This window comes from Vespa crabro, chromosome 3 (genome assembly GCF_910589235.1).
Source record: "Vespa crabro chromosome 3, iyVesCrab1.2, whole genome shotgun sequence".
In the NCBI taxonomy this organism is placed as follows: Eukaryota; Metazoa; Arthropoda; class Insecta; order Hymenoptera; family Vespidae; genus Vespa; species Vespa crabro.
This window is the reverse complement of record NC_060957.1, coordinates 453,484-477,075: the sequence shown is the minus strand read 5'-3', so window position 1 is coordinate 477,075 and position 23,592 is coordinate 453,484. Positions and strand designations below refer to the sequence as shown.

General features: G+C 32.8%; 1 protein-coding gene across 4 annotated transcripts in view; it reads left to right on the top strand.

Moving 5' to 3' along the window:
- The window catches only part of LOC124423129 (inactive dipeptidyl peptidase 10), an 81,482-nt gene that overhangs the window by 3,555 nt on the left and 54,335 nt on the right, over positions 1 to 23,592 (top strand). The window lies entirely within an intron of this gene.

Here is a 23,592-nt window from a genome sequence, read left to right as displayed (position 1 = left end):
AGAACTCATTAATCGAGAAAAATTTTTTTATTAGAATAAATGAGATCCATTAACAATGCCTTAAATGTAATAATCATGATAAAATTAACCACGAATTTCTGTTCTATTGTAACGATTACACGTTTCATCGTATGTGTTACAAAATGTGATCATTAATTCAACCTATGACATTCATTACTTGCAACCAAGGCAATGTTTCTAATCCCGCATTATGCCAGTATGATTTACATTAGAAACAGGGTTTAATTCAATTTGGAATAAATACAATGATTATTATATATTAGAGCATTTGTTAAGATCATCTTTAATGTTTAAATACTCGATCATAGATCATCGAGCCATGTTCGATTATAATTTCAATAGATCTGTAGATTTTTTTTTCCATTATTGGATCAAATCAGCAGGTGAGATGGGATGGGTTGAATTGGGTTGGAGGAACCCGAGCTGGAAATTAAATCGGTCGAATTGGCAAATGAGTTTGGCAAATTTGCTAATCGGAGGAGACTCTACGTACGATGTGTTAATCTCACGGCTTCAATTTTCGATTTCGAGTATCCACGCGTACATGCGTCTCACTCTCTAGTTGTTTTCATTTCTATCTCTTTCTCTATCCGTCTCTTCAATTCTTGTATCTATGTGTACGCACTTTGTATCCGCAAATTGTTAAACCTCCTCTATAATCGCTTGTTAGGGCGAAAATGGATGGTCGATTGTGCGGTAATAGTTACGTAGTTGAGGAAGAGAGACAGAGAGAGAGAGAGAGAGAGAGAGAGAGAGAGAGAGAGAGAGAGAGAGAGAGAGAGAGGAAATTAAAACTAAACGACATTCAAGAGAACTATTGTGAAAATTAATAATAATTAGAAGCACCAAGAAATCTGTCTCTCTTTCTCTCTCTGACTCTCTCTCTCTCTCTCTCTCTCTCTCTCTCTCTTTTTCTTTCAACGAACCGTGCTAATTATAAGTCCAAGAAAAGAGGATTCTCACTGTTTTTTATTATATCCTTTTTCCTCCGAACGTTAAGCAATCTTCCTTTCGCTTTTTAATTTCCTCTGGCGTAAGTTAATAGGGTTAAGACAGGCATAGATGCATAAACGATTTCTCGCGGTTATAACTGTTTCCTATTTTCTTCTTAAAACTTACCATTAAGAGATTAAAGTTAGAGGATAAATACGTTTACGATCCATTTAATATGTCATCCTTTGAGATTTATCATATCTGGTAATCATTACTCTTGTCATCGAAATCTTGAAGAGATAACTTTCGTTAAAAAAAATTTCTCCAATTTTTTTTTTCTTTTCTTTTTTTTTTTCTTTTTCTTGGTACAAAATCGAAGTATCCAGAGCGATTGAACGATTTAACACTTATCCTAACTACTTGCACGCGATTTATCTCTTCGATCGTCAAAGGTTCCTTTGTTCGCACTATTTCGAATTATATCGCCAGTGATAAAATGTTGGTGGTGGTGTTGGTGACTCCAATTCGAAAAACTCTTGATTAAAGAATGTCTTAGGTATTATTCGAAGTATAAAAGACTCGCCTTGTTGGTGAGACCTTTGTTATCTTTACGAGGACTCTTGAGATTTCGTGAAAGCATCTGAGTTTCATGTAAGAAACAAAGAAGGAAAACGATGCTGGAAGTTAGATGAGAGAGAGAGAGAGTGAGAGAGAGAGAGAGAGCAAGTGAGTGGACAAACTTAAAAGGAAAAGAGAGAATCAGAAAAGAGAAACAGGAAAAGAGAAAGAGAGAGAGAGAGAAAGTTCTTATTTTATCACTCTTTTTCTTTTTTCTTTTTTCTTTCACTTTAATATGAAAAAAGTACGAATGAATTTGCTTTGTCGATTCTCGAACGATATAAGACTGAAATTTTTGTTTGTTTTGCGAGTTTATGATTTTAAAATATTAAAAAAAATAGAAAGTTAATTTTTGCTATTTCATTTCTCTCTTTCTCTTTCTTTTTCTTTTGTATTAAATATGCATTCAAGCTGAGCGAAAGTTTATGGAAACGAGTCCAAAATTCGTCGTTAGCGATAATTAATTATTTTACTATCTCTGTAGAGAAGAAAGATTACTATGGGGAAAGTTTAAACAGCGATACGAACGACTGCTCTGATTATACAACTTCTGTCCTACCTACATATACTTCATTCCGTGCTACGAGGAAGTACTATGTCTACCAGAGAATAGATTCCCATTATTCACAATCTCGATGTTGAGAGACACTTCCAAATCGATATCAGTGGTTTCAAATGAATTTAACTAGAATGACGTGCATCTAGATAGTATAATCCATTTCAAATGAGTCATTTACTTTTTCTGAAATAATTTTTCAATATTAACGCGGACCGATTATATCGAAATGGAATTCGATTTGATCTATCAATCATTCTATATTATCATATTTCTTTTTTTTTTTTTTATTAAATAATACATTTTATAAATAATCGAGAATCTGTCAAACTTATCGAAATTTCGTTTTGTTCTATCGATACGTTCGTTGGTAAAAAAATAAAAAGAAAAAAAAAAATATAGAAAAAATTAATTAAATTCTTCTCGAATATAAAAAAAAAAAACAAAAAAAAATTCAGTTTTATTCATTATTTGGAAAAAAGGAATACACATTGATTGTGAAATATCACGTGTTACGATAATAAATTAATAAATACGTTCACATAATCAAGATAATATAGCATCAAGGCAATTCGATGACGTGAGTTTGTCCTTAACTTTTAAGTCAGTTACATTTGTTTATTCAAAGAGAATTCACAAAATAAGACTTTTGGAATTTCTCCTTCGACCACTATTAATTTTCTGCATCACGCTGTCACCAGTAGTTCGATCAACTGAGCAAACGAGAGAGTAATAACTTTCTTTGTGTATTCTGTAGAACGACGAAAATTGCTCGACAGTAGGGTGTCCTCTCTCTCTCTCTCTTTCTCTATATATACGAGCAAATCTGGATGGAGCGTTTCTCTACTCACTGAATTTTAGTAAATTTGTTAGTAACTTCGTCATGTTCTTTTACTTTTTAGGAGAAACAACTTCTCGGCGAACTAACTTCTTCCTCGAGTTTCTCGTAAAAACACATGACACACAACTTTAGCGTGAATTAATGAGAAAAAAAAAAATATGTATACTGAATGACGAAGTTGACTTTAAAAAAGGATATTGGATCGATACGATGATTGTATTCAACTATTTGTTGTTGTTGTTGTTCGGACGTAATCTGTTGTTAGGACGAATTCTCAGGGAGCATCGACAAGAACCATGTATCGTAACATTTCCTACGGATACGAGATAACACCAATGACGGTGTAGGGAGGATCGTTTGACAGTGAAACAATGGATGTTTCTCGGATGAATCCGATGGGACGTAATAACGTAAACTGGAGAAACAGACCGTATTAGGATGGACGAGATCAATAAGAGATTTTGTTTAAACTAAGGGATTCAGCTGTAAAAGGGTTCAGAGCGATGATAAATCTGCTGATCTTATATACATATACATATCATTGTATATATCTATGAAAGAATTTATGTGTATATATATACTTGTGTGTGTGTGTGTGTGTGTATATAAATACTGTCTAAATCCAGAGTACAAAATCATGCAAATACATGAAGAATGTTGTTAGAAAGGAGCTACAAAGTAAATCTTTTTGTCAAATATGCATTAGAAATTCTTGCGATTAAGGGATTTTCATTTAAAAACATTTGGTCGGCAAACGAATGGAAAACATTTGTTCTACATTCGAATGGTTTATGAAGTTGCCTACGACTTTCATATTCACTCGCAGGATTTTCTCAGTCTGTGACCATAAGAGCGGAATTCTCTCATCAAATTTGGCAACCAACGAGTTTGTACTGATTTTAGCTAATCTCCATTTTCACTAAATTCTCTTACGTTATTTACGTAGGTGGCTTATTGTACCGTTAAAGAAAACAATTAGTTACAACAGTTGACAACATTGGGACGTTCGATCGGAATGTCTTCTAACTTAAATGAATGAACGACAGTAAACACGATATTAATTGGCAGCTAATTAAGGGTATGCGGAAAGCCGATATTTCGTACTCGGGTAGGATCAGGGATTTTCAGATCGGATCGACATTCCCAAATTCTGCAATATTTCTCAACCCAAAATCGCAACTACCCGAACTTTATAAACTTTCGATATCCCAACCCGATATCCCGACCAGATTCGCATACTCGCTAAGTCTTCACTGCAGTTAAACGTAGCACCATAAATTGCTGTAACACAGGAACGAACTACATTTACACTGTGAACTACTTTTATCTGGTTCATTTACGCGCAACTCAAGAAATAACATTATTCTATATGGTCCACTAAAGAGAATAAATTATTAATTATTATCGAACACGATCAAGGCCAGTTAATATAAGTTCGAACAAATCTGCATCTTCTCATTTTTATCAATTTTGAACTTACAATTTTTATCAAATTATTTTATTATTCCTTCCAGTTAAATATTTTGATCGATAACAAACTTTGAATTTATTTTTCTTTCTCAATAGGATTCGACTTTCCGGTTGGCGTTGTTCCGTATTTATCTTATTGCAAAACGATTCGTTATTTTAGCAAGTAGTAATGGCCGTCCTTAGAAATCGATGTCCAGCGTAGTAACGGAATAAATATTTTCTCGTATATTCGTGCATGAAAAAAAGTAGTAGTTGAACTATTTTGCGAATTTAATATATTTGCGAATGAGGAGAAAGATAGGAAGAAAAGGAAGAAAAAAATATATCGAAATGATGTTTATGATAGGCGAAACACGATGAAAAGTTTCAGTCGGATCAATAATGGTATAACACAACCCATCAGCCTCAACCAGCTACGGTTTACGTTAACGATTCAATTTTTCCTGGGTAAAAATCCTATTCAGTTGGTGGTTGCACTCACGCGAACTCTATCGAAAACTTTCGCTACCGGTCACGGATTCTTTCAGTTTTCCAATGTGAATTTTCACGGATAGATTTTATTTTAAATTTCATTCCTCTCTCAGTTTTAATTATTGTTGTTATTACGAGAGTGCGAAGTACAGAGCGGAAATTTTATTTTATTTTTATTTTTATTTTTATTTTTTTTTTTAAATTGTTCGTCTCTCATCTACTTTCGTAGTTTTGTATTGTCATTGTAATTCGCTCGAAAATACTTCCATTTTGTGATTACTTTTGAATCTTTTTGATCCTTTATCTCTTTCTCTTTCTATTTCCTGCATGCAAATTTAAATCGCAACTCTAGAAATGAAATAAAATACATAACTACATTAAATAACTGCATACATACTATGCTAAAGATTATAGGGAAAATATTTTTGTAAGGTGATTTTATCCAATCGATTGAGTATCGAATCGAATATGTGAAATAACGTGTATCTTTTCACTAAATCGCCATATTTTCGAGAAAGTTATGATTATGACGATCGATATTACAAAGTAATCGTGTTCTTTTTCAAAAACAACAGAGAGAATATTTTAAAAGACTGAATTTCAAGTAATTACTATGATCACGATGGCTAGTGATTCTCGTTACGCAAAACCTTTGATATTTTACTCAGGACTCATTACTTTATTTGCATGAAATTTTGTTGTAAAAATAAGAGAGAGAGAGAGAGAGAACAATCAAGAATGTGAGTGTGCAATAGAAAGCAGGTTCAAGGGTAGAATTTGAAAACGCTGACCGTCCGACTTTTTAATTCTTCCAATCCCCTATTTTGCTTGGAAATTCGTCGGTAATTTTCTCCTTTATCATTTCATACTTTTTTTCATGTATTATTTTATTTAATGCTCCTATATTTTTACGTGAATCACTATTTCGGTAATTATTATATACATATATATGGGTGTGTGTGTGGCTTAAAATTCATTTATACTTTTTTTTTGTATTTTTTGTTTTTTTCTTTTTTTTTTCTTACCTCCGAAGCCAGAGAAAATCGTTTAATTTAGGTCAAAGCCTTTTTCTTTTTTCTTTTACTCGCGTTTGCGTTTTCATCATCAAAGGACCTAGCACGATGAACAGAACGAAGATAGTGTTAAAACGGAAAATTTATTTCGATAACGATCGTTCATTCTTATAAAACCATTGATTTGCTTATCGTCGATGTAACGCCCTTTTCGCAAACTTTTCCGATATTTCCAATTTAAAAAAGCTCGATAATGGAGGCGGCATAAAAGTGAGGGAGACCTCAAGTCTTCAACGCTTCGATTAAATTTGTAAAGTTTCGCTTCGTTTCTATGTCGCTAGAGCTTCCTGTAGCCTTTTCCAATGCTTTTGAGCTTATTTCCCGCTATTTCGAAGCTTTCGTTAACGGCGAAGACTTATCCGATTCGATTCATCGTAATTCGTAGTATGGCGTATTTTTACAAGCTCCTTCAAGCTCCTTCAAGCTATTTTTTCGAGCTTCTTCTTGTCCAGTTCTTTTTTTTTTTTAATGAAAACGAAAATAAAGATAGACAGGAAGAAATGAGATGAAACGAAAGAATGGACAATAATTATTAATTTGTGAATAAAAGTTTTAATAACTATATAATTCGTAATAGATATTATAGTTTATGAAACGTAGGTTATATACAATGTGATTATTTCTCTCTCTCTCTCTCTCTCTCTCTCTCTCTCTCTCCTTGCTATTCTTTTCGTTGGACAATGCTTTTGGTAGTTTGAATATCCGTTACGAATTATTTGCCATTTGTTATTTCACAGTGTCGACCCCCTTTCTAAATCTCTCGATTCTCTCGTATACAACAACGATATTTACCTGTTCGATATTTCAATATTTCGTATTAAACGGTCTGGTTCGATTTTTCAAGCGTTCTAAACGATTTTCACCAACATTTCCATACTCCTATACTCCATACTCCTCGTTTTATTCGCGAACGAGATCTTATTCTCGTTTATCGTTGCTCTTAAAAGAGTTCATTTATTCGAATCGCTTTACTACGCTCCAGCATCGAATAACATTGAATATTCGCAGACCCTTTTTTTCTTTTTTCTTTTTTTTTTTTTTTCGAAGACACCCCCAAACAACGTGTAACAATAAAAATTAAGAACTTATTATTAGACCAGGTCAACAGGTGAATCGATTTCGAAAGACATTCGTAATTAATAATGAGTGTCGATCAATATTAATAACGTCGTGTGGAATGTTCATTCTGTAAAAAGTTTACTTATTTTATGAGGTTATAGGGTGGAAATAATGACACGAAGAAGAGGAAAAATATCCAGTTCAGTTTTCTTTCTCTTTCTTTCTCTCTTTTTTTTTTCTAGATTTCCATTTTTCTTTCTCAGGTCACATAGTGTCGGTTAAAAAGGACGAAAAATGCCACATCGTTAGAGTAGTATGTGGTATCAACGAAGTATCCTTCAAGAAAGGACTTCAGTGGTAAGATGGAATAAAAAAAAAAAAAAGAAAAAAAAATGAGATAAATTGGATGAAAGCAAAATGTTGTATCACATCGTTACATTTTTATTTATTTCGTTGAGCATACTCACGCAGGATTACGTTATTTTCATCCTAACTGTGTTTCATATATAACTATGTGCATATATCTCATTATTTTTATCAAGGGAATAGGTTTTTCTTTGATAGGAAGATTTTAAAATTTCAAAGGAAATCAGTAGGTACGAAAAAGCAATTGATTTTTTTTTTAGATATGCTAGTACTCGTTACTGAAATGACTTTGTGAAAATAATTCTCTGAATTAGAAGATAATGAAATTTACAGGATGTTAGCGTTAAGCTATTCAGGAAATGTAAATTTATCTTAAGAATGGTAATCAGTGAGAACAATTATAAAAAACTTACCACCATTTAATTTGGAACACAATGAACATTGTTGATTTATGAAACTTCTCTTAACTCCTTACTTTAGCATAAAGTTTTTCATACATTTGGGTATGAAATTAGAAGTATTATTTTGAAATTCATAAAAGTAATTTTATCGTAAAAAAAATGTAATTTTTCTATCCACATATAACATAACTTTCATACTGAATAAAATTTAAGTTTACAAAAGTTCAAACAAAATTGAAAACTCAATTTGTTGAAAAGCTTCTTAGATAAAAATATATATCTAAGTATATTTTTGATGAAATGTGGTAATACTTTAAACCGTACCCATTTACCATTTATATATTCTTACCTTTAACCGGATAGTTTTAAAAGTATCGTTTCAAAATCTAGCATGCGATACGAGAAAAAGAAAGAATTAGAGAGAGAAAGAGAGAGAGAGAGAGAGAGAGAGAGAGAGAGAGAGAGAGAGAGAAAGAGAGACAAAGAGAAAGAGAAGGAGACAGAGAAAGAGAAGTGTCGGAAACGAATATGATAGCGGCACAAAGCCGTAGCACATGGAACGAGTCATTTTTCGGTGCTGCTGCAATTTAATCTTTCGACAAATGACCGTGCCTCCAAATCACAATGCGTGTAATAAATTCGTGGCGCGTATTACGTAGCTCACATACCTATGTATCTCTGTATGCCTGGGGTTACATATGTTCATAGAGAAGCTCGATGTAGGTGGTGTTCACCATTCGACCCTTTTAAATTTGTCCAGTACAACTACGACGCTTTTAATCGGTGACGACGAACATCGTTGACCTCCTTCAAAGGGATACCGCTATTAAAATTGACTGGTGAACCATGAACTCGACATAGTTCCGTTGCCGATTCTCTCTTCACCCCGGTCCTCGATTTTTAACTCTTTTATAAAGGTACACCTTTTCATGAAATTTTTTTGGAGAAGAAACAAAAAGAGAAAGAATGAGAGAGAGAGAGAGAGAGAGAGAGAGAGAAACAGAGATTGAATATATGTAGTTAGTTTTGCTCTTTGACGCGAATGTTCCGTTCGAAAGTAACGATTTTTTCACTCTATTACCATCTTCAAGGACGTCGTTAAAATCATAATAAACTTTTCTCTTGCTATAGTATGAGAGGTAGATTGTAGGATATGTTTCTTTTTTTCTCTCTTTTTTTCTTATTGTTCTTTTCTTTTCATTTCTTTCTTTTTGATCATCGAAAGTAAAAATGATATACTGTAATATTTATTTCTTGCAATTATTTATCGCCGAGTAAAATAATAATAGGAATCGCCTATTGAACAGTTGACGCTTTTCGTTCGAATAAATTTTCCGGAACAAAGGAGCTACACTTTATACATTTCGTGATAATAGATATATTTTTCCAATTGATAGTCGATATCTGAAAGTCGCTGCCTCCGCAGCCGCTATTCGCGTACACTTGATTGCGTTCCATTGATTTCGACGAATTTGCGAACGCTGCAGGATCTTCGTGTTTCCCGCGAATCGAATTAATGTCTTCTGCCAGACATAGAGATCGATTGCCAAGTGCGAACAGACAAATTCTTTCCTTTTATATCCTTTCATTGCGAAACATTTTATTCAATGCTAATACATTTATGCATCTTGTAGGAATCGATTGGAGAACATCGATGGGATGAGATCTTCTTGTTGACACAATCGGTAAGCACCGAAGCAATCCAACGGAAACAATTTTCGTTGAGAAATAGCGACGGCCTGCGAAACTCGATCGATTTGATCGTGTTGGTTTTGTATCTCTTGTATCTCAAGTGAACAGACAGAGACCGAGGACTTGAAGGAAAAAACAAGGAGGGGGGGGAGAGAGAGAGAGAGAGAGAGAGAAAGAGAATCCAGATTGTTGATTCAGTAACTCACGAATTCTTTCTTGTTACGATGCACGTAGACCTCGATCGAACTTCTGTTTCAACATCGACCATCGAAAAATCGTTTCTGCCGAGTACCGAACGTTGTCGTAGTAGTGCACATCGAGAGTAGAAAATAAAGACGAACGCGGCCGGAAAATTCTTTGGAAGACGAAAAAGACGAATGCTTGTAGTACCTGAGAACGTAACGGAATACTGGCTATTTTAAAACTCGACGTGAGAGGAATTTAAATTGTAAAGGAATTGTAAAGAACTAAGAGTAAAAGATAGAATGGTTTACTGTTTTAAAGGAACAATAAATTTTTATTTAAAATTTTATTATTTCCATTTGGCTTCTGTGAAAGTCTCCCTTCTGCAGGTACTTCGTATAGAAATTGATAACAAAAGGTTGACGTTAATGATATAGAAAAGTATAGATAGGTTTATGACGTTTCGTGAACCATAAATTTATCCTTTAATAATAAGTAATTATACTGTGAAAATGTTTCATTTAGAGAAGAGTATGTTGTATTCACGCTACAACGACTAAGACCGAATTGGTCTTGTTGTGAGAAGACCACTCTGTGGCCAAAATCTGGCCAAAGGGACCACAAATCCCATTATGCATCTATGCTGAACGTTGCAAAACGTATATATATGTATGTGTATGTGTGCGTGTGTGTGTGTGTGTGTGTATTATTAATAATAATAATTCTTTATAAAGGGATATGAAGAAAAACTGGAATATTAAAGAAATAATTCTTTCGTTCTTCTCGTACGTAAATCAGATTATCTTTGATTCTTCTCGAATTAGTATAGTAAACTTTCGATCGAATTTACTTTCTTTCTTTCTTGTTTTTTTTCTCCCCCTCTTAAAAACATGTACGTTCGAGTGGAGTACTTGAAAGTTTACAAATTTTCTTCCTGTTCATTCGTTCGACTTTCCTCTTTCGAATGAAATTCGTCTATTTTATATTTTCGAAACGTGCGAAAAGTTATACTTGAATTAAGGCCCGACTCGAAAAACGACAAGAAATTTTTTTCACGGTGGGGAAAGAGTTAAGCTGAGAAAAGAGGTTAACGATCTCGTTTCTTCGTTAGAATGCACGATGAATATGTCAGCCATTCTCTGCGGCAGATGTATTTTCACGAAACTTGTCTTCCTTAGTACCACCACCACTAGCAGTTACGTCTTCGTGCGAGAAATAAGAACTTATCCTGCAGGCGGCTAAAGTTTCTTTTTTCTTCCCTTTTTTATTTTTTTTTCTTTTTTTTTTCTTTTCTTTTTTTTTCTTTTCTTTTTTTTTTTTTTTGAACTTATCCGCATACGTGGATAATATTTCTTTGGAGAGAAGAATTCCAACCAGATTACCGAAATTCCATTCTCTTTTTCCATTATTAAAACGTCTAATTAAACTTATTTACTAACTTATTAATTATTCACTTAATTTATATATCACACAAAGTTATATAATTATGACGAAGAATTAGTTTCTTAATTATTTTTAATTTGTAATTTATCATTTATATACTCGCTAATATTTATTGAAAATTTTATATTATTGATAAGCGTCATGAAGATAAATTAAAAGATACAAATAAAATACAAATATATTTACGAGATATGTAATTAATCGAGACCAGACGAGTATTTTATTTCATTACGTGAATTGTTACGTGAAATTCTGTGAAAAAATGAACGTTATTTCTATGATTAAATTAGCGTTAAAGAAAAAACATAGAAAAAAAACGCTTCACAATTAATTCTCAAAGCATCGTGACAAACTGGACGATTTTGGCATGGAGTTTCCAACCTGAGCAGAGAGATCTTTCTTCTTTGAGTGGTGTTCGATCACGTTGCAAAACGGGAGAAGATTAATTCGAGAAACGCTCTCATTGTCAGATGCTGGGTAACGAGGATAAAGGATTTTCTAATTAATTCTTCTCGCGCTATTTCTCTCTATTTCCCTCTTCTCTCTCTCCCTCTCTCTCTCTCTTATCTATTTTCTACGATAGAAAAATTTTGTAAATCTACGTGTGACCTTAATGTAAAAATGTTAATGTAAAAGTGAAATGTATTGCATCAAAGCTACATCATTGATTTTTAAAGTTTCCAAGCTTTACTTACCGTATTCGTATCCACTAGCTATACTTTTATTTCTCACGTTACACCAGATTACATTGCCACTGGTTTAAAAATAATGAATGTAATGTTAAAGAGAGAGTGAGAGAGAGAGAGAGAGAGAGAGAGAGAGAGAGAGAGAAAAGATATACAGAGATAGGGCACGTAGTCATCAATTTGGTGGAACATGCAGCCGGAAGCGTCGAGTACTCGTCATTCGGAGTATTCCATCGCGTTCCTGGAGAATTCAGATTCCAGAGAGCGGCGAGCGTATATAATTTACTTGCAGCTTCCTACGGAAAATGTGGTGAACTTTGACTGTATCGAATGTACTACCATCAATGTCCTCCTCCCCTTTCTCTTTCTTCTCCTCCAGCATCGACTCTTCCTCCTTCTCCTCTGAATACTCTTTTCCACCACCTCCGAGAATATACCAGGTGAAATAATTCTTGTTACGTCGTCGACACGAATGTCTGTAACGTTAATTTCATCCCTCTTTCTCAAGATAAACGGACTCACGGAAGATTTTAAATATCACCATCGTCCTGTCGTGCAGTCCTTTCTCGTCTAAAGAGAAATTCTTTGATTGCTCGTCCACGTTCGTAAATTCTTCATTGCAACGAACTTTTCTATTTCGAAACATGTGTGAGAAGTCCATTTGATGGACTCTTTTACACCTTATTTTCAACCATTCTGAGTTAAGAGACTGCGAAATTGACGTCATAATGGGTACTTTATTCTCTTCCTAGGTTTGACGCAAGCAAGTTTCAGTAGTGTGTGGCGTTGAAAACTTAAATGGAAAGAGGGAAGGAATTTTTAATACGTTCGCTTTCTACAAAATTTTCATTTTCATGTTATATTTAGCAATTCCTTTCTTTTTTTTTTCTCTTTTATTTTTCTTTTTTTTTTCTCATTATATTTCAACGCGATATAAGATATTTAAGATATTTGTCAATAAAATAAAAAAGATCTTTTCGATTTCCATTTGAAATTTCAAAATCCAATTAGTGCGAACGTGTTTCAATCTTAGTAGTAATACTTTACATCCTTCGAATATAGTTGGTAAAGAGAGATAGTTAGTCGTATTGATGTATGAGTATTGATGGTGGTATTGGTGGGGGTGGAAGAAGGTATCACCAATCTTAGTGGAAAGGAGTTATGTGGGAATTAAGCGGACGAGTTGGGATCGTCCTTCGCAAATTATCTTTGTCGAATTATCGCGGATTCGATGAATATGTCAAACTTATGTTCGTAGACCTTTCAAGTAATTAGTAGTCTAAGATCGCGTGTGTGCGCATAGCGTGAATTTGGAGTCGTACGAGGGATGAGAAACTCTGTTTCCAGTCGGTGGAGGAAAGTTGGAGAGAAGGAGACAGAGAGAGAGAGAGAGAGAGAGAGAGAGAGAAAGAAAGATAGGTGATATTTTGGTGGGGGATGAAAACACATCCATCGCTAATTCGATATTCTCCTCGATTTCGAAGTTCTAAGGCGCCTCCGCGCCCTGGTTGGAGATCGTATTAAACGGCAAGAAATATTTCGATATCTGAATTCGAAAAAACAAAATATTTTTACGATTTTGTTATAAACATCGTCGAACACAAGATTAGGAATTTTCGATTATCACGACAATTTATATTATATCGATAAAACGTGAAAATTTGTTTAAACGAAATCTTTACGATTAATCTTTATGCAGTGTCAATTAAATCTGATTCGATCTAATTGAATATCTTCCCTTGTTATATTAATCCAAATCTGTGAAATTTATTTCATTAAGACATTTTGCTCGGACATCGAAGTTACAACGGACATCGAAGAAATAGGATTAACGTCGTATGCGTCATAGCAATGTGGGTAGTTTAATTCAGTCGTCTCTCGTTCCTCTACTGTATTTATGCGAGTAAGCAAAAACACACATACACACAAATGCATACACACAAATGCATACACACATTTATAAATTCATGTCGAAATAATACGAATGTGGACGGATATGTGTGTCGACGTGTGTAAATAGGAATGCAGTAATGGTGCATACAACATATATATATATATATATGTCAAGCCAGAAGAGGATGTGTTAGTGTTTGTGAGAAAGAAATAGAGGAAGAGGGAAAGAGATGGAAAGAGTAGTGCGAAGGGTCACAGAGGTAAATTCGAGAACAGCTTCGAGCTAGATTACTATATATCCAGGCACTTATGAGATTGAACGAAGTGGTAGGCAACGCGTGGTGATTCCAGTTAAGATACTATTCGCTTTCAACAAAAAATAAATGAGCATAACCGAAAAGTGCGCCCGATGGAAATCTTTATTCGCTTTTAGCACCATTCCCCCAAGACTATAATGACAAAATATAAGACAAGGCAAAAATGTAGGGATCCTATTTTTTTAGAGACCCTTACGGAAAATAATTTAACGGCAATTGACCTCGTTAATACCGAGTCGAAGGAAAATTTGTTTATAATAGAAAAAAGAAAAAGATAAGAAAAATAGAAAGAAAAGAAAATGAGATACATTATATCCCAAAAATGTGTTCCGAGTTAATTGATATTCCAGTAACGAAGCAAAAAGATTTCTCTAAAGGATACTCTTGTAAAGTGAAATTTGTAGGTTGCATTCTTGATATTATAAAAAATTTCAGTATGCTTATCATACGATAAGATTAATTTCTTTAAATCACTCTAATACACCCATTAATTTTAACAATGTTTTGAATAACACCGAATTATGCACGCATTAGTTTCTTTGTTATTTAGCTCGTTCTTCCAATTTCGTTTAATTTCTCGAGCCGACACCCCAGGGCTTGCTCTCAAGGACGACTTGGTTTGAGAGACATACACACGATATGTAAACGAGCAACACCCCCTGACCACCTTCAAAACTCTCGAAATGTCGTCGTAGTTCTCTTCGTCATCGTCGTCCTTTTAACCATTGAAGTTACTACGAAACACGCCCACGGCGGTTGATGCTCATCGTTACTACTACCACCAACACCGTCAACAGCAACAGCAACAGCAACAGCAATAGCAATGTCGTTGCTAAACTAACAGGAAGAAACGATTACGCCGGTACGGCCAACAACCATTAACCTTCTTCATCATCAACTCTCTACAGCAGGACTTTGCCGTTGTACTTAGCACGATAGGATAGTATGATCACGCTTCTAAACTTGTCTTCTTTTACTTATAATCTTTCGAATCGACTAATTTTGTTTCGAATAAAGAAACAGAAAAGCAAACAAGAATAAAGAAAACTAGAAACTAGACTTTGGTATTAAAAATAGTCGCTCCTTTAAAATGTAATTTTCTTAAGTAACTTCTTGTCGGGAGATATCTATGTAGAAGCGAGATTATTTGTGAATATAGGTTCCTGTTATAATATTAAGCAATTTCATTTAATAATCGATTGAATTTGCGAATAATTAGAAACTTTATGAACAACGATGATGTTTCGAAATAATTCTTCGTAATGAATAAGAATAATTGTTATGGAATAATTTTGTCTCATTTAATGTGGGCAAGTAAGTTCTCTACATTACATTAAATAGAATTAGGTAAACTTTTACTTGTAACAAGTTTCTCCACTCGTTGTCTCGTACATTCGCAACTAATTCATTCGCATATTAACGAGGAAATGATGAATTAAATTTTCACGAAGATTTAACTTCTCTCGTGTTAAAAAAAAGAAAATATATATATATATATAAATCATTTAGGAAATAAATTGGAAAGGGCATTATATTTCTCAATTCTTCTTTCACAATTCATTCATTCGTTCATCCAGAACTCTTAATCTACATTCGTACTATTTTAATCTTAATCAATATGAATTTCATTTCACGTTAATCGATCGAAAATCTTCCCGGTTAACATGTTAAAAACAAACGGGTCACATTAGAAATTCTTTCCGTGCATTCTCATTTATCGTACGAAAATATCTGTATTAATAATAGAATTTTTACTTTGAAATTGAATTTTTTCCATCTTAAATCTCAATTTAACGTAAATTTAGAGAGAAGAAAAAAAGAGGGAAAAAATAATACACCAAAAGATGAAGGCTTTATGGAAAAATCGATCGAACGTTTGTTTGCTAAAAGCTCGCACAAATTCTAGAAGAGGGAGAGGAATTGGCTAGATCCGTTCTTTAAATATGTAGGGAAATATTGAACGGTGCACATCCATGGATTGGTTCTCCTCACGCGATATCACCTGCATATCGTTAACGGCGTGTAAACGATTGGTTATCGGACCACGAACGATCATCTTGTTCGAAAATTAGTATTACCACTACAATTATTATAATACCTTGTTCGAGATTTTACGCAGGAAGATTCACTGGACGAACTTTACAAGAAACGAATTACTTCTCTTCAACCTATCATAATTTTATCTACTTCTTGTAAATCCTAGGAGAATAATAATTTCTGAATAATGAACAAGATAACAAATGGAATAATTAAGTGAATAATGTATGGGATCGATAGTGATGAACGATCGATAGAAATTTCATTGATTTAGTCATCTTGGTTAACGTAATTCGAGTCTGATATTACGAGCTCCGATATAGTTGAGAAATTGTGTGTGTGCGGTTTGCTGTTAGAAGTTTCCGCATTCTGCTGGTTCTCATTATCAAGAATTAAAGATGCAAGGTTTGTTTCAATGAAAAGTAAATGAGATTCGTGCCACGCTTTCTGTGTTAACTACCGTACTATCAAATATAGGTAATACTTACACTTGCCCATGATTTCGTAGTAGCAAATTGTAAAGTTCATGAATTTATCTATCTTTTAAAACTTTCCATCTTCTATAAGTCGATATTCTGAGCATATAATCAGTCAATCTTTCCACGAATACCAACATATTAAAAAATGAAGATTACACGTTATCATAATTCTATATTCTTGAATTACAAAAGATTTATGATTTGAGACTGTTTTTTTTTTTTTATAAAAATTTCGAGATTGCACTCTATGAATTGTTAAGAATTAAATATCAAAGTGACGAAAAACGATGTTTCCTTGAAAGCAACGAAATGGAGAAAAAATAAAGAGGGGAAAAAAAAGATAATGGAAAAGCTTTTACGAAATCCCAAAGAGAGTCAAATAATTCCGACGATAGCCAGTGGTTTATAGCCGTAATAAAAGCTTGAATGCTCTATACTGTACGATAACCGTGACCAACAGTCCGAATCTTAAACCCGCTTCAACCTGTTCTATCTAAAGACATCTATCCTAAAGGTGCAAATCAAAGGCGTTCGTTGATCGACGATAGTGAGTATAGAATGTAAATGCTCTTTCCATTGTGGTTACATAAAATTTGAAGAAAATCTTGTATTCCTGTCACGTCAGAAAGGACATTCGTGTTAGAGGATTTAACCATTTTGCGGTCGCTTATTTTACTTCTTCTGCTTCTCTTTTTTTTTCTTTTCTTTTTTTTTTTTTTCTTTTTTTCTTCTTCTCTTTTTCTCCCTTACCCCTTCTCAACCTCTATAAGGATCGATGATTAAGTGCTTCGATATATTGCCGAGTCATTCTACCATTTGAATTTATATTTCCTCTTGCATACTTAACTTTTCGACTAATCGATTGTTATTGTTGTTTAAGAACAAGTGGCGACGTTCTTTCATTCTTTTCTCTTTTATTTTTCCTTACACTTCATCTGATTTTTATTTTTCTTTTTTTTTTTCTTTTTTTTTTTTTTTTATTTTTATTTACGTAATCTTACGAGAGATTATTTTATTTTTGCTAAAGTAACAAAGGAGTTACGTCTATATTCGCACAAATAGATCACATCGGATGATTCTCTATTGAATGCTCATTTATTGAAAAGAATTGTTCCTTTTACTTTGCTAGAGAAATTTACGATACGATCTACGATATACATAAATGTAAATTTTAGGAGATATAGGATTCAATAGGACGCGCGGTGACATCTTTCGATCAATACTGGGGTAAAGAAAAGAAAAGAAAAGAAAAAAAAAAAAAAAAAGAAAGAAAAAGAGAGTTAGAGCGTGCTAGTAGTAGCGGTAGTTATTCAAAAATAGAATCCCAAAAGAATAAAACGTGCTCTTCTCGTTTTAACCCGAAATCTGTAACTATTTTTATATCGATGAAACCTTACATATGTACAGGAAGTTCCACGTAAATCTTGGTAACAATTTCTTTTTCTTTAAAAAAATTTTTCAAGTACTTTCGATAATCTGAGAAAAAAGAAAAAAAACGAACTATCTCAAATAAAAATTATTCGATTTTAAATCGACGACATATTGCAATGAAACGAATTCCTTCAAAAAAAAAATATTTCTTTCAACATAATCTCAAGGTCATCTTAACTTTTAAAAAAAAATACTACGTATTTTTAACTTCGAAATATTGTAACTCATGTCATTTTCAATTTAGAAATATCGAATCTATCAAAAGAAACATTATCACGAAATTACACCATCAAAATAGTCACGTTCAGCATGGAAAATTTTAATCTTTCGTACATAATAAAATAAAGGAAAATTATTTTGTGTTGCGTTATCTTTATGTTCTTGACGTTATGAATTATAATAAATATTTAATTAATCAATTTTCGTGAAATGTTAACATAATTTTATTTGATGTATGAACTCCTTTATCCTTCTAGTATCCAATAACCAGATAGTAAAAACTCTTCCCGTTTAACTATAAACCGGCGTTACCGTCGTAAGTAGATAGCCTCGTAGAGACTTTTAGTGGACAATAAATGCCACTTTTCTGGAAGTAGATTGCCACTTTTGCCTCAAGGAATCGAGAAACATGATGATGGAAAAAGGACGTTCCTGTTATGTTTCTTAATCTAACACAGATCAAAATATTCCTTATATGATTTCATTTCTTTAATGATACTTGTTTTATATTAATCGATTCATTCCCTTTATATGTATTTATTTTTGCTCTAGGCTTACTTTTTTCTACATTCATTGAAGATCAATCAAAATTAATAGTTTCGTATTCTATTCTATGGAATAGATATATTCTATAGAATAAATATGATATATTATTCTATAGATTATATCTATATCTATATTATAGATTGTAGAAGCTATTTGTATAATAAAATTAATTGGATGTCATTATGGTTGCATTTTATGAGTTGATAAACCATCAATTTTATAATACAAATCAAAATATAATTGGGAGAATGAATGTCTATAGGAAATGTAGAAGAAGTTTAAAAAATATAAGAATGATTTGATTTCGTTAGATAGCGTTTCTGCAAAGAAATGAACTTATTATTCGATCGTCAGTCTATAGTGAAATTATTATCATTCTCAATCGCATAGTTTCGTTCGTTATGCTTTGTCTCATTTAGAAAGAAAATTATTAAAATAATAATATAAATTTGGATTGTTACGTCACTCTCTTGGCAATTATAACAGATAACATTTAATTGCGAACGATCCGGGAGATATGTATATAGATACGTATATCTATCTTCTAGTTCTAAATAGTTTCTAAACCATTTGTAAGTTTGAATATCAATATTATGATTAGAATAAGCATCGTTAGAATCTACAGGTAAAGCGAATTTCATCTTCCTAATTCGCTGGATTTTCGAAAAGCATGTGGGCCATTTTGATTCTGTTGATTGAAACCCATTCTCTTTTTTTATTTTTCTTGATGAAGAGCTTTCTATTTTCTTTGTAAAATACTTCGTACGTTACATTAAAGCTGTGTTCTTACTGCGTCATTTTGCCGAAAGAAAAACGAAGCAGACATCAAATTCTTGTGAACGATCTTCTATTTTTATACCTTGATTCGACACTATAGTTGTATAATAAAATTGGATCAATCATTATCTTTTTCTTTCGAAAAATTCAATTAAGTGGAGTAATGTTCCATATAACAATTCTACTTAATACATCTCTAAATATTTAATTGCTATTGGAATATTAAAAAGTATCAAAGGCAAAATTTCTATTCATGGTTCTGTTTCGTGACATTTAATAAATACTTTTAATCAAGAATTTTTGGACGATTTTATAAGCTGCAAGAGTGTACTTTAAGGTGTCGTTTTAAAATGCATTTTACTTGTTAATAGTTTATGTTTTTTAAATAAATTAAATACTACTCAAATTGTCTGCTTTAATTGGTCGTTATTTTCGCAAATGTTCCGAATCTAACAATCCAATCCGTGATACAAACTGGGAGTATTTGATTATTACTCGTACAATAATATTTCCAACTTTACTGATTCTTTGGAAATACGCCTTAAAGGAAGAAATCCTTAAGCTCTTCGAGAGTCGTATGATATCCCGTTACATCATTTTCTTAAATTCCTGTCTCATCGTTTTAAACCGATAAGCTGCTAAGTATTAGGGTTAATTATGTATAGTCGGATCAGCTGTTATTTCTATTGTATACGATGAATCATCGAGTGAATCATTATATCACTCATTGACCCGTTGAAAAAGGTTCAGATTAGAAACTCAGCAAGTATTCGGTGATATCGCGTATCTGCGGACTGCATTGCGGATAGTATTTCTTTTCGTTGAAAATTCTCTTGAAATTTTCTGCGGATTATTTTCTCATATTAACTAACAAACTATATTGCGCCAGGGAATCAGCACTGATTATAAAGTTGGTTATATCAGTGATTATAAAATTTCACATAAAATCTTCTTATAATTTGAAATCCAATCGTAATGGAATCGTATGAAAAGTTGATATCTATATGTGCCGCATAAATATATAGTTAACATGTACATTTTGGATGCACTGAACCGCTGCTTTTTATATACACGAACGGATAAATACATAAGTCGATACCAGTTTTGTACTGTCGAAGCTCTATCGGAAATGAAAAAACAGGGAGTCATTTATCGTCGCGGTCAATGACGAATAGTGGAATTTTCCAAGCGGTGATTACACGGTTCCCGGTACTTTTTCGTCCAATTTCCGGACTGTTACCAAACAATGTTATTAATACACATCTGAACTATGATCGTTGCTTCGATCGTTTCATCTTTTTATGTAAATCCTTGATCCCACTGATACGAAGAAAAAGAGCTCTTTTAAATAAGATTTAATAATATTCATAATAAAAGGTTATAATAATACCTTCGGTTTATTCGAACCTGAGAAACCTGCCGGATAGAAGTTTCATGACCAGCTCTCAGATACTTTCGATAGATTGACATCCGATTGCGTATCACGAATTGCTTGCATAAACCTCGATAACCTTGAAATTCACAAAGTTCGTAGAATTCTTCCCGGGACATTGTCGTCATCTACTGAAGATGTCATAGGAATTGTGATGAACATTGATTTTCCATTTTCTCATGTTCCAGTAGTCGACGAATATTCTGGTCTTCCGAGGTAGAGAAACGACGTGTCAGGTCAATCTTTAATTTTTCGACCATTCCCCTCAGTCAGATAATCCATTATAAAATCACTCATCTACCTTCGCATATTTTTAATCTAATTGCGTCACCACGTACCAAAATTTCGTCGCAAATCACGAGTCACTCGATATAAAATAAATTGTCCTTTGAATTGCTGGAACCACATATTTACATCTTTTCAACTTACATCTTTTCGAGTGTATAGTTCAAGTATGCTTTTTCAAGAATATTACATATTCCACAGATAGAAGTAGGTTCGGTCGTGCTAGCACTCGCGGACTAGAACGTGCTTTTTGAATTCCTTGACATTTTTCACAATAGTAAATGAAGTATAAAGAAATTATGTTATCTTATTTAAAAATTTGTCGAGGTCACCAATTGTCGTATGTGCTATAACAGAAATAAAATAGAAAAAGAAGAATATAATTATCATAATGAATATATAAAAAATACAAGAAATATAAGAACTATTTGATATCGTCATAGAAAAAGATTTTTTTTCGTCTAAGAAAAATTATTTAAGGGAGCGTTGTTTCTAAATTTGGACTACCATAATTTCATTCTCATGTTATGTCTCCTCTGATAAAAAAAGAAAATTCTTTAAGGCAGCGTTTCTAAATTCGAACTGTTACAATTTCATAATTATGTACTTACCCTAACATTGTCTAACAATTTTACTTATACTAATTAATATTGCTAACTAATACTGTTAATTAATAATAATAATTAATACTAGTATTAATACTGTTAATTAATTAAAAACATTAACACTGCACGATTATTAACACTAATTAACACTGTTAATTAAAAATGCTTATTGATAGTTCTAATTAATACTGCTATTACTATAATTAATACTATTATTATTCCTACTATTACTATCAGACTAGCTCGCGTCCATGATTAATTATTTATCGTGATATTAGTAAAAGAGAAATAAAAATAATTCGAAGATCATTTTCTTAGTTTATTTCGAATGTGAGGTTAAGTAATATTTAGAAAGAGCTGCAAAATTAGTAAAAGCTAAAAGCGTTAATTCAACGCTAAATGCGAAATGATGCTTGAATCGTAGATAGATAAAGCAAAATAGAGATAAAAAGAGATAAGGAGGAAAGCAAAGAGAAAGAGAGAGAGAGGGAGACAGACAGACATACAGACAGATAGACAGAGGGATAGGAAGCAAACTTCGATGAATGGCCAGGGAAGCGAACTGTCAAAGAGAATACTATCCGTAATTACGAGAAATGGTTAAAATAGCAACGAGAAGAGATAGCAATTTCAAAATGTTTCACCGAACTCGATCATCTCTCGTTTCTTTCTCTCTCTCTCTCTCTCTCTCTCCCTCTCTCTCTCTCTCTCTCTCTCTCTCCTTCTCTTTTTCTCTCTCGTTTCGAGTGTATCACATTATTCTTTACTCTTTATTCATTTAACAGAAATAATTTATTCGAATGATCTTAATTTGATCGATACATGGATGAATACTTTCGTAATGGATTACGTTGCAGGAGAATAAATAACATTATCACGATCATTAACCGATCATTTATATCTTTGATATCGAAAAGCCGAGAAATTTTTTTAATTATTTTTCGAATATCATAAGATCTTTGTAATGTAGATATCTAGAAATTTCACAGGATTCTCGTAAAGTCGAAAGACTTATTCTTACATTTTGTTAACTCGAAAATAAATAAGCTTAAAACGAACGAACGAAGCAAATATTTTACTAAAGTACTCTCATTATTCTTCTTTTTTTTTTTTTTCTAGGGATCTTCAGCTAAATTAATTTATCATGACGTGCGATAACAATGAGTCATCACATCTTGCGGTTTATATGCGCAGAAGGAAGGAAAAGGTCGAAGGTACATTAGGGAGAGATCGTTTCGTTATATGTAATTGAACGGCAGGTAATCCTCGAGGTCATTAAGTGGATAATGGTGACTTTGGTTCATTATCCATGATCTCACTCTCTCTTTCTCTCTCTCTCTCTCTCTCTCTCTCATTCTTTCACAAAGGCAAAGAGATGGAAAGGGAGAGGACAGTGGTGAAAAAATTAAAACGTTTTTATATATTTCTACTAATACAATTCAACGTTTCATATTCTTCGTTTATTATTAGCACTTCCTTATCCTAGGATTGCTGAATTTGCTGTTTGAATTCAGGATGGTGTAAGTAATCCAAATTTTCCGAAAACAAAAAAAAAAATTTTAAATTAAAGAAACAATTTAGTTCAGATATTTTTACATTTGATGAAAATATTATAAATGTTGACGTGCACTGGATGATTCACAATATAGGGACTATATATATTACTATTGAGAATATTTATTCTTGAGAATTTGTTGAACATTTGTTAACAAAATCCATGGATAAAAGACAGATTATCTAGTAGCTTAGGCATGTTTA